The 15,083-nt window shown below is 55.3% G+C and overlaps 1 protein-coding gene across 16 annotated transcripts in view; it reads right to left on the bottom strand.

Annotated features, from left to right (window-relative positions):
- TNRC6C (trinucleotide repeat containing adaptor 6C) overlaps window positions 1-15,083 on the bottom strand; it is a 298,323-nt gene that overhangs the window by 170,212 nt on the left and 113,028 nt on the right. The window lies entirely within an intron of this gene.

Below are 15,083 nucleotides of genomic sequence, written 5' to 3'. Positions count from 1 at the left end.
ATGCTGCCCAGGGGGCTGGGGGCAGCCCCTCGTCCTGGGGCTCTGCCCAGCCCTGTGGTGGCAGAGCCATGCCGCCTCCCCGGTCAGCCCACAGGGTAAGGGGGATAATAGCTTCCCCGAACATGAGCGTGCAACGAGGCTAAATTAAAGTTGAAAAGCATTTGCAGCTCCTCAGCACAAGCTGTTTTAAATAAGAAATGCCGTAATAACAAGCTGGCTATAACATGAAGGAGCCTCGAAGAGCGAGCAATGCGCAGCTAGGAGCAGCGGGGCGGCAAAGAGGGGGCATGGGGATTACCCTCGGGTGAGGGCTGAGCTCCTGGTGCTGCCAGAGAAAACCATCCCCAAACGCAGAGCAAGCTTCGATTCCTAACACAGACTGCCTGAGGCCACCGTGCATCCCAGCAAGAAGCAACACCATGGGGGAAAAACGACTTGAATGCAGCGGTAAACATTTCCGTGCCCCTCCTGCAGCCCGCAAAGCCTCCTGTTCTTTGCTTTGACAGCAAAAATCTGTCTGCGGGGCACCGGGGTGGCATTCCCCCGCAGAGCGGCTGCCCTGGGGGTGCCGGGGCGCTGGGACCTCTCGCATGGTGCAGCCACGTGGGGCGAGGGATGCCACCGTGCCCTGCCTCAGCATCCTCGTCTCAGGGCTCCTCCGTCCCAGGGAGCTGGCGCACGCCCGAGGCTCCTGTTGGTGCTGTTACCCCAGGCCCCTGGTTAGGGAGGCTCCGTGTCCGCGCTCTTCCCCTGTATCCTTAAGATAAACACGTCCTTCACTGTAGTCACCTACTCCATCATACACTCCTATCAAATGAGCCTTGCTAGCTCGTAAATTACTGTGCAAACCATTCCAAACAATAAAGGCAATTTTACTTACTGAACCATTAAATTTACATACTTAAATTAGACTCAACCAGACGTTGAGAGGGGACGTCTCGCGGCCAGACAAACAATGAATTTAGGGAAAGCGCCGCCGTGTACTTCCCCACCTCTCACATGAAATTAATGAGGTGCTTCAATTTAATCATCATTAAAATTACATCTTTATTTAGTTACTTAGCAGAGTTTGACTTGCGGCGTGGCGTGGAACAAGCCAGAGGAACGCCTCCGACGCCAAGCCTGCAGAGGGGAGGCAGGGAGGAGCTCCGTGCCCCCAGACGCCCTTTGCACCCATCCTCGGTCAAGATCCCAAACCTTCCTCCAGGGCTCATTGTTCAGGTAGAACAATGAGGGAAAAGAACCGGCAAGTAGAGGAAAGAAGGTTTGGGATTGGTCTGAGACGTGTTTGAGGCAGGCAGACAGAGGCACGTTTTGTCTTTAGATGGCACCACGGGAAGCTCCTGCAGTGCTACCAGCCTAAAAGTTCAGCGCGCGTGGCCTGCAGAAGCTCATTAGAAAAGCAAGAGTTTGAAACAAAAGCACACAGCGATACGGAGACAAAGAGACAAGAGACACGCCTGATCTCGTGTGCATCTGCAATTTGTTTTGCATTTGCTCCCACACACGCATAATTTATTCATCTCAAGATGCTCCCGTGCCATCGCAGGGGAGCCGGCTGGGGAAGGCTCGGGCTGGGAAGCGCAGCGCTGCGGGGCTGCGGCAGTGGTCCCAGGGCACTGCCGACCAAACCCCGGGGTCACCTCCCCAGATTCCCCCGGGGAGGCCGGGAGGGGATCTGCCTGGTGGGGACAGGCTGCCCGCAGGGGAAGGGCCAGCAGCCTGCACCAGGGGGCCTGGTGTCTTGGGCTTACGTTGTCCTACAGAATCAAAGGGTTGCGTACAAAACCAGAATAAAGGCATTACTGAGCCTTGTGGAAGGTGTAAAATAAAAATCAGTAGGGAAATCAGCCCCTCCTGTGCCAGGCATTACATCTGCAAGTGGTACGAGACAAAGCGGCTGAAGCAAAAGGCTCTGCAAAAAGGTAGGAGGATGGGAGAAGTCCACCCCTGAGACAGGAGCCTCTGGTTCACCCGAAGTCATGCAGGAAGCCAAATGCCTAAAAATCAGTGGAGTACAAAACCACAGACCTTTTTGGTTACCATAAAACCATTTTTCCTCCCAACAGCCTAATTCGCTACTTGTGGTGCAGAACCCAGTGATCTCGCTGGCCTCACTCCTGTTTGATGACAATGAGCAAGATCAGTTAAATTTCCAGGTGTGAAATGCTGAGAATCCCTCTTCCCCCATGGATACACACGGCTCCACACGGACAGAGCACGTCCACACTGTTTCCATCAGGAAGCCTTCCCTTCCCTTCGACTCGCTGCATTCACTCCTGCTCCAGCAGCAAAGGGCACTCAGCTCCCAAGGAGCCCCCAGTGACACCCTGGACAAGGCTATCTCCTTCCCAACAGGGATACACCTCCAAAGCTACGTTTACGTGGCCCACGGTGCCATCTTCCAGCTGCCAGCAGAAGTACTGCCCTCGTGCTGCCGTGCTGGCACCGTGCAGCACGGTGTGGGCACGCACAGTGTGCACAGCACCTCCAAACGCACCGCACGCGCGCACCGAGGCTGGGCAGGGGCTGCCCGTACCTGCGGCTCTGCCAACGCCAGCCCGGCTCTCGGGTGGGTGCCTTAACGCCAACAATAATGAACTGAAAGGCAGAAATAGTCAGAGGCTGCTCGTTAGGGCTACAAATCATGGCGACATGCTTAGCTGCCACATGCAAGCTCCGTTTTCTCTTTGGCCTCTGCCCCCGCCCCGTGCCGGCAGCAGGTCTGTGCTGCTGCGGCTGGGCTTCGACCCACTGCTGGCCCCACAGCCACGGCGCAGGCAGGACGAAGGGCGGCTGCCTGGCGTCCCCTTCGGGTGGCATCTTTACTCGGGCACGGAGGATAAAGGTAAGTAACGTACAGCGGGAAACGGCACTCACACCTGAAAGCTCCGTGCGCTAAAAGAAAAAAACAGCACCCTGCCAAGTGCTTTTTACCTTTTGTAAATCAAAATACACTTTGGAGGTAAAACCTCCCAAGTTACAGCAGGCGAGATGAAATGAAGCCACGAGGAGTGGAGATGGCAGGAGTGGGGATGCGGAGACTGGAGCCAAAGCTACAGTTTGTCTACATTAAAAATGCAACATCAGCAGAGGCGTCTGAAGGAGTCATTTATCAACCCCTGGATTAGAGAGACATCTCAAAGTAAGTGCACCATTTACACGCACGTACGCACAAATTGTCTGCTGGGGAAGGAGAGGAGAGCGGCAGTCTCTGTGCCGTGGAAGTTTCCCTCCAGTCCTCTGGGTAAACGTGGGGCCAGAATGACATTAGGCATGGAAAACAGGAACCTTGCTCGTGGTAACAGGGGGTACAATTCATGTGAGCAGCCGGGATGGAAAGTAATCTAATGCTGCAATTTCAGAGAGACAATATAGAGTCACTCACATACATCATGATTAATGGCTGGATACCATAGTGTGAAAACCATTTTAAAAATGGCATTTTTGTCACTGACAATGTTACACATATAGGAAAGGTCATACATGATAAGAGCATTACCCATATTTCTTCTGCAAACATGCTTAACCTTGTAGAGCACAATTCCCTGGAAGATTGGTGATCCATCTCCAGCTGCAAACTGCGCTCTTCAGACCCCGCGAAGGCCGGTTTTACATTTATATCGCTCACATCCCCGCACACGCCGGCTCTGGGAGACCCGCACACCTCCCCAACCGGAGAGGAATGGAAACGTCCCCCAGCAGCTCTCCTCCCCCCGCCTTGACACGGGCTGGCACCTCATGCTAGCCCATGGCCAGCTCCTCGCTGCACACCCAGGTACCTGCAAATCCCCCTAAAGGCTCATTTTGCCCCCCCGGCCACAGGTAGGTCCCACCAGTGGGGCAGCACACCCAGGGGCTTATCTCTGCTACCTGGTCCGTAGCGGTGGGAAGCCGGCAGCTGGTTGACCTGCAGACATCATCCAGTTCAAGGATGACATCTTGGAGACGGTCTACAGAGAAAAGCTTGGATGAGCCTGCAGAGCAGACATTCGCTTTTCCGACAGCTGAATTTAAAACACACAAATCCCTTCCAAAGGGCCTGCCCTGGCCATGGAAGAGGATGCTCTGGGGACCGAGTGAGTTGTTTCAAGTAAAAACCCACCCACAAGTTGCACAGTCACAGAATTATAGAACATCCGGAGTTGGAGGGGACCCACAAGGATCAATCCCAGTTCCTCCAGACTTGTTGAAACCCTTCAACACCGCTGCTGGGAGCCAGACTGCAGCCCTGCTCAGCTGCTGGAAGCTTGGCTGTGTTGGTTGAATCCGGAGGAGCAACAAGCTCCACACTACATTTCTCAGCAGGTTACATGGCCCCCTGGAAACCCCAAAGAAAGCGGCACTCAGTAAGCTGGCTGATACACAGCGACAAGGGCAATTTTTTTAATATGCAGCCACCCATCTACCCATGTTTGCACAAGTATCCAGTGCTCGGCCAAACCTTGCTCTGTCCATCTGCCTCTCGGGTCCTTCTCCTGTCGGTACTGAGCTCTCTGGATTAATTTAAGGCCCAGCAACAATTCAGTTACACTCCCCGCAACCAAGCCAAGCATGAGATCTTCAAGGCCTCGTACTAAAATGTCATTATTTCTACAGCAAACAAACAAAGCTGCACGTAACAAACGCTTGTGCAGCGAGATCCGGTGCAAGGCCCGCGGTGTCGGGGCAGGCTGTACTTGGAGCACCGCTGCCATGCCTCTCCTCGAGCAGAGGTCCAAGGATGGGGGCAGCACCAAGGGTGTTGTTATCCTAGAGCGGGGCACAAACATGAAAACCACCAAACCACCGTGCCTGCTGCAACCAGCAGCAGGCAGGCGATGCAGTGATGCCGCTCACCTCCTCCGCCTGCTGCTGAGTCCTGGCTCTGAATTGCGCAGGGATGCTGTTGCGCCTTGCAGGAGCGGGCTCTGCAGCAGCTCTGCGGGCAGGGTCTCTGCCCCCACTGCTCCCTGCAGTCCTCCCAGGGGCGGCGTGATTTCACTCGGGAGGAATTTCCTCTCCGGGAGCTCAGTGCCTTGCGACCACCTCCCTGAGCAGGGGGCCTCACTCCCTGAGCACCCCGGGTTGCCCCCCCGGGATTTTTGCATCACTGGAGGAAGCATTGTGACCTCGGGTCTCCCCGCGAGCCCCCACGCGGCCCAGCTTTTGGTGCCTCTGGTGTGAAGAGCCCCGGGAAGCCACAGGGCTGCAGAGAAGGGAGATTTCCAGGCTGGCACTCGCAGCGTGTCAGGTCGGCTCGTGCTCTCCGATGCGAGTGGCACGGCGGCAGCTTCCCGCTGCAGGCAGGGCATAAAGCCTTTCCCCACGCCGGTTTGCAAAGACTGGCTGGACCGAGTTATTCTTCTCATCGTGAACGCCTCTCTCTGAGCCACCTTACCCATGCAAATACTCAAATGCTATAAACATGAATGAATGCATCTTGTCTCGGGGTGTCTCGTGGCAGGAGCCATTTCAGAAATGCTGCGAGGGTGGAGGGAAGGAGGCAATACAGCTGAGCAGCCCTGGCTGCATCTGTCCTGTTCCGCAGAGGACAATTTCTCCCTCCCAGGAGTGCCACAGACTAGAGGCGCTCACAGATTATACATCATTCAGTCTTTTGCTTTGCAAAATTAGCTTTCTTAGCAAGGAAACAAAGGATTTGCTGGATTGGATCAGGCTACCGACATGTCTGCTGCTGCAGCCAAGCTCCAGCACTTCAGACACCCGCGGCTCTCCTCTGCTGTGCCGGCCAAGTCCCTGCCTGGGAAGCTGCGTGCACGGCCAGAGATTGCTTCCAGATTGCCCCAGAAATTCATCTGCTGCTCAGCGGCAGGTAGTTTAACTTCTCTCCTAATTTTGTCATCTTACACACCCACAAACGGCCGACATTATTTAGTCCTTTTAAAAGCTCAGCCAGAGCATTTATCTCAATAAGCGCCTTCAGTGCTGCCCTTCGTAAAGCCGACTGCACGCCACATGAAAGGAGGGTTTCTTTTTACCAGCTCGGAATTTACTGCCCCGCACGGTTTGCTTTACGGCCGCTAACACAATGCAAGCTTTTGTAAGGCGAGGATGGCGCTGGGGGATCGGCAGCGCAGGAGCTGGCAGGAGACAAAGATCCCGGGCTGTGGCTGATGCGGGGCCGACGGGAAGGCCATAACTCAGGACACGTTTTGTGGCAGGGGCGAGCAGCAGGAGCACCACAGCTTCCCCCAGAGAGGAGCACGGGACGGCCAGCACCTCCAGCGCCCCGTGGTGGGTGATGGAGCGCTGTGGGTCCCGCCGGAGCTGCACCTCGGAGCCTCGCCATCCTTCCCCTCTTGTGCAAATTGAGACGGGGAATGAAGGAGGCTGCTTGGCTGGGCAAAGCCTGCTTCACCCCACAGACCCGAGGAGAAGGGTTGGTAGCCACGAAGAAGCATTAAAGGCAACACAAAGCCCTGTGCCTGCACACGGGGGGGGAGCAGGCAGGGTTGCACAGCCCGGGAAATGGCACTGCCACAGCCTCGTCTCTCCTGACCTTTTACTTCTGGACGCAAGCAGAGCGCACGAGTCACGTTGCTGTGTTTTACAAAGCCTCGGGTCAAACTTCTCCCCAAACGCAGAGAGAAAAGGTTTATTTTGGGCTGCGTGCCGCACGCTGCTCCCGGGCTGAGCAGGCACGGGCTGTGCAACAGCAGCTTCGCCTCCTCGCCGTGCGAGCGCTGGCACTGCCGGGGCGCCGTGGGGCAGGACCCCCCCTCCCTGCCCAGCAGACCTGCTGCGGGGCTCCCCGCCTCCGGGATTTGCTGCGGGAGAAGGAAACCTCCCCAGCTGCACGCACGAAGAACAATTCAGCCCCACGGATCCAATCTCTACACCCAGAGCCCTGCCCTGGCTCTGCACGCCCGCTGGCCAGCCGTCCCCAAAGGGCAGCGCAGGCATTTGGGGCTCGCAGAGAGCACGCACACGTGCCGGGCACACACCTAACCACACGGACCAACACGGGAACGTCCTGGAGACGTTGGGCTGCAGCCGTGTGCGGGTGTCTGCTCACACACACCACGCCGTGAGCTCACCTGGGTCTGGGGGCGCATGGGGACATGCGTCCCACCAGCCACGGCCCCCGGGCTGGCTGCTGAGGCTGCTCTCTGCCGTCTCCTGTGAGCTGGGACCCGGGAACGCTGCACACATCATTATTCTTGCTAATTACCAGGAAACATCAAACAAGACAAGCGTTTTACTCCTCATCACTGAATTTTGTTATGCTAATTAGAGTTGTATAAGCTGTTGCTATTAAACCTGGAGAGTCAGAAAAACATTTGCATTAATACCCACAAAGCTGCATCAAAACCTGGTTATTAGTATTTCAATGAGGCTCGGGTTATGGGGAAGCTGCTGCCATTTCAGGGGCTGGTTTGTTGTTTTTAAGTCCTGCTGTGAGCGAAAATATAAATAAATGCAGGGCGAGGCCTCATGCAGACAATGCTTCTTTTAAAGGGGGAATGAAAAACCGAGGGGAACTTTGATCAGGAACAGATCTAACGGGGAGGGGAAGGGGGAGCGCAGCAGCGCAGAGGTGCTGCGAGCTCGGCGCCGCTCTGCAGACCCGCTGCGGGTGCTGGACTTTGCTTTTAGGATTTCTGAGTTCCTCCCAGGCATGTCGTGTGCTCGGGGGGTTTTGGGTTGGAGCTCCCAAATAGAGCCGGGAGCAGAGCTGCTGCTGTGCTCTGAGATTCAGGAGCTGTGCTCAGGCGGCCTGTGCTTGCACGGGGCAGGACCTCTGGTGACGATGTGCCCGCCAGGACACGTCTCGGCCCTGTGGGGAAGCAGCCCCACCACCAGCACTGGCAACCCCTTCCTTTCAGTGCCGATCACAACAGCCGAATGTTTCATCTGAAGATCTCACAGCACTTCAGAGAGGCAAATTAATCCCCCACGCGCCCCTTTGATACAACAATTATCACCATTCGGTGCAGCAAATACATCCACGAAATTTAGGGGGGTCCAAGCAGGCAGCAAGCGAAGGGCACTTTAACCCCTTAGCTCCCAGTGCCGCAGAACCGTTTGGGTATTTGGGAAGGCAGGCGCACAAAACTATTCCCACCGTATGGAGGTGTTGGAAACGCGTGAACCGGGGGCAGTGCACATCTTACAGCATGGTGCCAGGTCTGAATGCAACAGAGGAAACACGTTAGGGAGTGCTGGGGAATGATTCGAGCTGGCACCAAGCGTCCCTACCCCAGGCGAACGCGGTGGGTGCTGCAGCGCTGCCCGTGCGCTGCCGTCCTCGCCCGACGCTCGCGGCGGACTTCATCCATCAGCAGCTTCCCCGGCTCAAGCCACAAAACTCCCTTTGCCTGGCATTTATTTCTCACTAAAGAGCAGACCCTATTGACAGCTGGCTGGGGCTTAAATAATACATCTCGAGCTCTCTCTATAACCCGTGGTGCTACTCTATTGATGGGGCTCCAAGTTATCTGTTTTTAACAGGCCATTTGTCACCGATTCCTGGAGAGGGAGAGCCATTCCCTCTCTCACCGTATATTTCTATCAAAGAATAAAGAAGAAAAAAAAGGGAAAGAGAAGGATTTGTTCCGTTTCCTCTTCCTGGTGGAGACACACAGGTGGATTTAGGAGCAGTGCGAAGGAAGCGGTGGGTCGGTAACGATGAATGACGGTGGCAGCGCTGCCTGCTGCACCATTTTGGTACCTGCCCTGCCCCGTGCTGCTGTGGGACACCCCCGTGCTGAGGGCCACAGACTGCGCAGCCCCAGCATCCGCCTTCCTCAATTTCGGGAGCACCTTTGCCTCCGAAAAACCAAGTTAAGATCTCAGCCCTCTGCCCTGATACGAATCAGCGTAAGAGGAGACGAAGAGGAGCTGGGTGCCGCCACCCCACGGGGCTGCTCTCACGCTCTGTCCTCCCTAATCGCCAGCAGATTAACAAAAATCCACATCAGCCACGCTACGGCAAGGAGAACTCTAAGAAGGATGAGGGAAATGAAGACACTGTGAAATGCAAGAGATGTCAACTTCTACTTATTTTTTAATTTCATCTCTTACAAGCTTTTTGGAAGCTAACATGATTATGTTCTTCACACAATTTATTAGCATCGTGTTGGAAATCCAGCAGTATATTACTCTGTCTGAGTAATCCAATTAGTAAAATGTATTTATTTAACCAGAATATTAGCTGCACACAAACCCAAATGAAGCAAACTCCCTGATCCTGGGGTTCCTCTCACTTCTTGGAATTCATTTACCAGCTACAGAAAGCTTTACACTAATGAAATAAATACCAGCCCAGTGTTTTTGGAATAAGAAAAGAAAACCAATCTTGCAGCCCAGCTAACAGCCTCTTTTTTTTTTTTTTTTCCTTTGCAGAGGATGATGGTGGCACACAGATTTCACAGCTTTGCAGCACACAGGGTTTTGTGTCTTCTCCATCTCACTCTCTCCCAAACCATCCCTAAATCTCCACGCGCCCACCTGGATTTCCACTCCCTGAAACTACCAAATCATTCCCAGAATGAAGAACATTTTCAGTTGGCAACCCCAACGCGAAGGCGAACCTCATCCCCCCTCCACCCTGATTTGCGAGAGCTTTGAAATGAAATCACTGCGGGAAGCGGCGGCTCCTGAGCTCTTTTTTCCTCCTAATGAAGGAGCTGAGTGACAGCCCCCGAGGCTGGAGCTCTGGCAGCATCCTCGCCACATTTGTACCGACCTGACCCGGTGCTGAGCCAAAGGGACCATAGCGGAGTACTGACTGATGCGTGGGAATCTGGGGGGGATATTTGGGGATTTTTACTTGTTTTTTTTTAATCTTAAGCACGCACACCTCCCAACACACCAGCGTCCCAGCCGCAGGATGGGTCGGTGCCGATCTCTGGGTGACTTTCCTCCCTGCGGGGCCGCAGCGAGGACAGGGGAGCAGTGTGGGAGGACAGCGCTGTCCCCTGGCCCCAGGGAGCAGCTCGCTGTTGACTGATGGTATTTTTCCAGAGCCGCTACTCCAATTTATCTTCATTAATTGGATTAATGCGTTATTTCCCCCTGTGAACAGCGGCGGGAGCTGTGGTCAAGAGCAGCAGCGAGGAGGCGTGAGGCAGCGAGCTGAGGCTGCTACGAGACCCCGGCGCTGCAGCAGCGAGGGCACTTCCTCTGGTTTTTGGGTCTGGGCACCAGGAGAGCTGCAGACGGGCTCAGGGCAGCCCCAGCCTCCCTTACGCTTGTTTTCTCCCATCCAGAGATGCCGGCAGTAAGAGCTGGGGTAACGCAGCATCCCAAAATGGACACCACAAGAACCCAAAATCTGGGATTTTGGTGAGCATGCATGAGCCAACAGGGATGGCCTTACCTCACTTGCCCGTACCCCATTTTTCTCGGTCTCAAGGAGCAGGACCACATTTTCCATCTCCCTGCGCTGCAGCAGCAGCACCCGTGGGGCAACTGCGCACCTCGGTGCTGAACCCGCAGGGGCAAACCGGGCAGAGAAGGAAGGGGCCGATGGTCACAGTTAACTACAGGCATCATTCGCAATGGGACTCCAAAAAAAATAAAGTCCTAACACAAAAAAGCTGATTTTGTGTTTATTTCAGGTCATCCGAGCACCATTGCTGCTGGAGGAGGGGACTCGCTCGGGCTCAGTGCTCGAGTGCTGCTCATTCACATGCAGAGAATTTGAGAGATCCTCCCATTAATGCAAACAGGAATTACTCGTGTAATCTGGGGATTAGCAGAGCCCTAGGAATTATTTACATTTCCTAAATGAGGGAAACTGTATCAAGTGGGTAAGTCAGAGACAGGCAGCCGAGGTGCGGGAGGGCGACGCACTGCCGGCATCCTCAGGAACCGCCGCGATTTCCCTCGAAAAACTCTCGTTGGAGCTTTTTGGTTTGAGGGTGCACAAGGTGTTTGGTGCCTTTGGACAAAAGCTGCTGCCGAGGTGAGGTGCGGATGGAGTGAGGCTGTCCTGGGGCGCGTTGCCAAACTCTGCACCACGAGGCTGTGCCCCAGGATCAGGGGGCAACCCCTGGCTGGTCCCACGGAGCTCCCCAAGGCCGGCTTCCCCCGGAGGGCAGGCAGTGCCTGTCATCGGGCGCAGCGGTGGCAGGATCAAGGCAAGGGCCAGCACCGCAGCCACGCTGCTCTCCGCAGCCTTCACCCACCAGGAGCTGCGGGGGGCTGGCGGCAGCACCCTCGCTGCCCCATCTCCGCCCAGAGGCTGTACTCCCCCCTCACGCCACCACCACCAGTCACAGCCACCCTAATTTTTCACACGCCAGACGACGGCGAGTCAGACTCCATTTCCAAACTAAGACATCTCGTGTGCTATTCTCCCTCCCCTCCAGACTAATAGCTGACAATGTATGCCTTCCACATTAATGATAAGGGTTCAAGGGGAAAGAGGCTGCTCTCCCGTTTCGCTGACATTACACTCTCCTATGTACCCACCAACATACCCTAAGGCAACAGAACTAGTAATAGGTTCCTCTAACTGCCTCCTGCATCAAATTTGACACCGGGTGCTTTCTTCTCCTTTCCCATCGCTCACCTTATAACTCTGTCATCATCATTGATTTTGACTTAAGGAAAAAAAAAAAAAGAAAGGGCCCTCTCTCCCTGCTCGTGCAGTGCTGGGGCAGCGAGGCTCAGCTGCCAAGGGGAGGCTGGGCAGGCAGGGGCAGGCCACCGGGAAGGCTTGGATTCTGTCTGGGCTGGGGAGGGATGCAGGCAGCCGCCCCCAGCAGCGCGGGTTTGCAGCCCTGGGACCCCGCTGCGGGCTGCAGGGGTGCTCTGCTGGAGAGCCCACAGCACAGCTTGGTGCCTGGTGGCTTTTCGTGCTGGGCTCATCCTTCCACCGAGGGCAGGATTTGCTCATTTTTCGGCAGCACTCCTTTCCTCCTTCCTCCGCCTTTCTTCCAGAGAAAAGACAGCAGGAGCAATCCCCGCCTGCCTCCGGACTACACCACTGTAGGCACCAAACCCCCCGGTTACCTCCCCAGATTCCCCACATCACCACCTGCAGCAGGGGCGATGCCCGGGCCCTGCCAGCCCTTGGTGCTGACGACGTGCCCAGCCTGGAGCAGCGGCAGGCTCCTCCTGCCCACGTCCTTAGCGGCGAGTCCCCGGAGCGCGGCTGACCTGCAGCTGGTGTTCTCTTTGATTTATGTCAGAGCCTATTTATGTCCTCTGCTTAAAACAATCCCGTTCGTGTCAGCAGTAAATGAAACTGTGTACCATCCGGCAGCTGGTGGGCTGCTACCTGAAATGAGTTTCGCTCCAGTTCTTATCAGGCAGAAATCCTTTTAATCATCCGAACTGCCAGCACCTCGTCGGAGCTGCGATGGCGCGGTGATTGTAACGGGGAGAGGCGTGCTGCAAGCCTGGGACACGGCGCGAGCCCTGGGATTGCTGGGGGTTCCCTTCCAGGGTCACAGCCACTCCAGACGGGTGGCATTTGGCCGCAGAGCCCCGTCTGCTGCAGAGCTGGGCACCAGCAAGCTTTGTTTGGGGCTGTGAGAGCCAAACCGGGGGAAATGGAGCAGCAGATGGCCACTGCAACGCGCTTACTTTGAAGCTCCTGTTACTGCTACCACCAAGAGAGCACAAGGGGACCAGTTCAGGAAACCCCCAGAAGAGCTGGGCTCCGAATCCTCACTGCAGCCGCTGCCCTGATGAGTCTCCGGGTGAAGGACCCTGCTAACGAGGCTGCTGGCAGGGAGCAGGGAGCGTTTGCCAAAGCTATTTGCTTTCATTAAGGAGGGCAGCGAGAGCCAGGCTGCTCCTCTCGGGGACCCGGCGCGAGGCCATGGGACCCGCTCGTCCCACCAAGAAGTGACAATCGGAGCTTGAGTAGTGAGCGTCAGCCACCCCCAACATGCTGCTTGCAAGCCAAAAGCGATTCAAGGGAATTATTCGGGAAATAATTCTAAATAATGGATGAACGCAGAAAACTGCAGGCTGTTTACAGATAACTCACCAACCGAAAAGAGCTGAATTTGCCGACTAGATGATTCACTATTGATTATCTCCCCAGCTCTAGCTGTAACCTTATTTAAAGCATTAATTAAGACACATCTTTATAGTTCAGCATATTCCAATCCTTCGCGGGAGAGCTCTCGAGAGCTCAGCGCTGCCCTTTGGGGGTACAGCTGGAGAACCGCAGCCAGGGGCACCGTGCAGGGCCCATCCCATCCCAGCCACGTCCCAAAGAGCCGACGCAAACATTGCGGCAGGCTGCAGGGCTGGGAGCACCGGGGTATGGCAGGGGAGGGATGGATCCCACCCGGCTGCCCGCTGGATTTCAAGAGCAGGACAGCTGCCTCCTGGGATAAACCCTTTAAAGACAGCCGAGGCAATCTGACTGCCCTCAGGTGACCCGGTGCCAGGTCTGCCCCGATAACAACCCCTAGATGCATGCTCGAAAACTTGCTCCACAGCGATGCTCTCTCTGCAATTGCCCCTGTGCCACCAGCCCCTAAGAAATACCTGCACGGCTCTGCCGGGTGGCAGCTCTGGCTTTTGGCAGCCCTGGTACCAGCCCCTGTAATCCACCGGGCACCAGGAGGGCAGAGCCCACGGAGTTAAAATAAGAAGAAGGAGCCCGCGTTGCCTTTCAGTTACAACAAGCGGCGAGCACTGCTCCCGCTGCTACATGTGCACGGCAGGGAGGCGTGCGTGAACACAACCACGTACGGAACCGCTCTTCTCCGGGGAGAAGACCCATATGCACATCTCGCTGACAGCAGCGAAACTTCAGCCCGTGCTGAAAGCTCCAGCGAGCTAAATACCGGACTGTGCCCTCGGTGACACGCAGATGGGAAAACCCAGCCCAGGAAGATTCCCGACTCAAGCCCCCGGGGAGCCCAGCATGCGATGCTGGGGCACAGGGGCAAGCTGCTGCTCTCCAGCCGTGCTCCCTGCGGTGGATCCACAGCCGGTGCTTGCTCCACGGAGCCCCCAGCCCCGTGTCCGGCGCTGCCTGCACCGAGCTTCACGGGCAGACACACGCCTGCTGTCCCCGTGTCAGCCAGGACGTGATCACCTGGCAGCGAGCTGAAGCTGAAATGCTGGCTGATTAGCTCAGCATCGCCCAAAGCACGTTTGCATCATTTCTGGATGACTTTGAGGACAGAAGAGCAAGTTAGCATCTGCCTAAAGCAAGCCCAGTATATGACTGATTTTTGTTCTCATAACTTTATCTAAGAAAAAAAGCTCAGAGAGCGAACATTTAGCCAGCTCTGAAGACCAGGCCACCAATGACTTCAATTTTTTGAGCCTATTTGCATGTCCATGCCCTAGCTTCTCCCACGAGCTGCCCTCTCACGGGTAGGGTTTGCCAGCGGAGCCATCGGGCCCTTTCCCCCCTTCTCAGCACTATCTGGCGTGGGGATCATCCGGCATCACATTGTGGGCAAGCCATCACCAGCTGCCTGGCCCACACAGCCCTAATTTATCCTAAATTATCCCTGAAGATTAAAGCAAGATGCCAGAGCAAGTCCCTTTCCCTCCCATCAGATGCAATCAGCCACAAGCTGTGTCTTGCAGGACTGAACTTGGAGGTGAAGTCAGACTTGACCACTAACCAAGGGAAGCTAGCAGGAGATGAATTAAAAATTCAAACAAAATATAGCACAATCACTTGAATTTTAGCAGCATGCTCAGGTCTTTTTTAACAATTTCAGTGCTTCTGCAGACTGTTTTGTGCATGCAAGGAAAATTACTTCAGCTTGTCTGCAAGAAAGCCTTGCCAAGATTGCAAACATTTGGAGTAACCATTTGCACGACACATGGCACAACATTCGAGTCCTCCTAATCCAGGTGCTCGAGCTTAACCCTTCAAGGTTACCACTTAGAAAGAGATTTTCTCGACATTGCTCACAGCAGCAGGACTTTTTACGCACACCAACGTGGGATGGAATATATAACCCTGCCCAATATTCTCACTACAAGCATAGAAAAAGGGGAAGAGGAAAAAACCCAGCAGCTGAACAAGACTGCTGATATCTCCAGCTCTCCAAGCCCGCCGGTGCTGTGAGCAGCACCTGAGGTCACGCACAGCCCCGGCCTCACCATCCCCTGCTGCGCCAGGAGGGCAGCACGGTGCTGGGCCG

The sequence above is a fragment of the Anser anser genome (genome assembly GCF_964211835.1).
Source record: "Anser anser genome assembly, chromosome: 19".
In the NCBI taxonomy this organism is placed as follows: domain Eukaryota; kingdom Metazoa; phylum Chordata; class Aves; order Anseriformes; family Anatidae; genus Anser; species Anser anser.
Note: the sequence above shows the minus strand (reverse complement) of the source record. Positions and strands in the feature narration are given on the sequence as shown.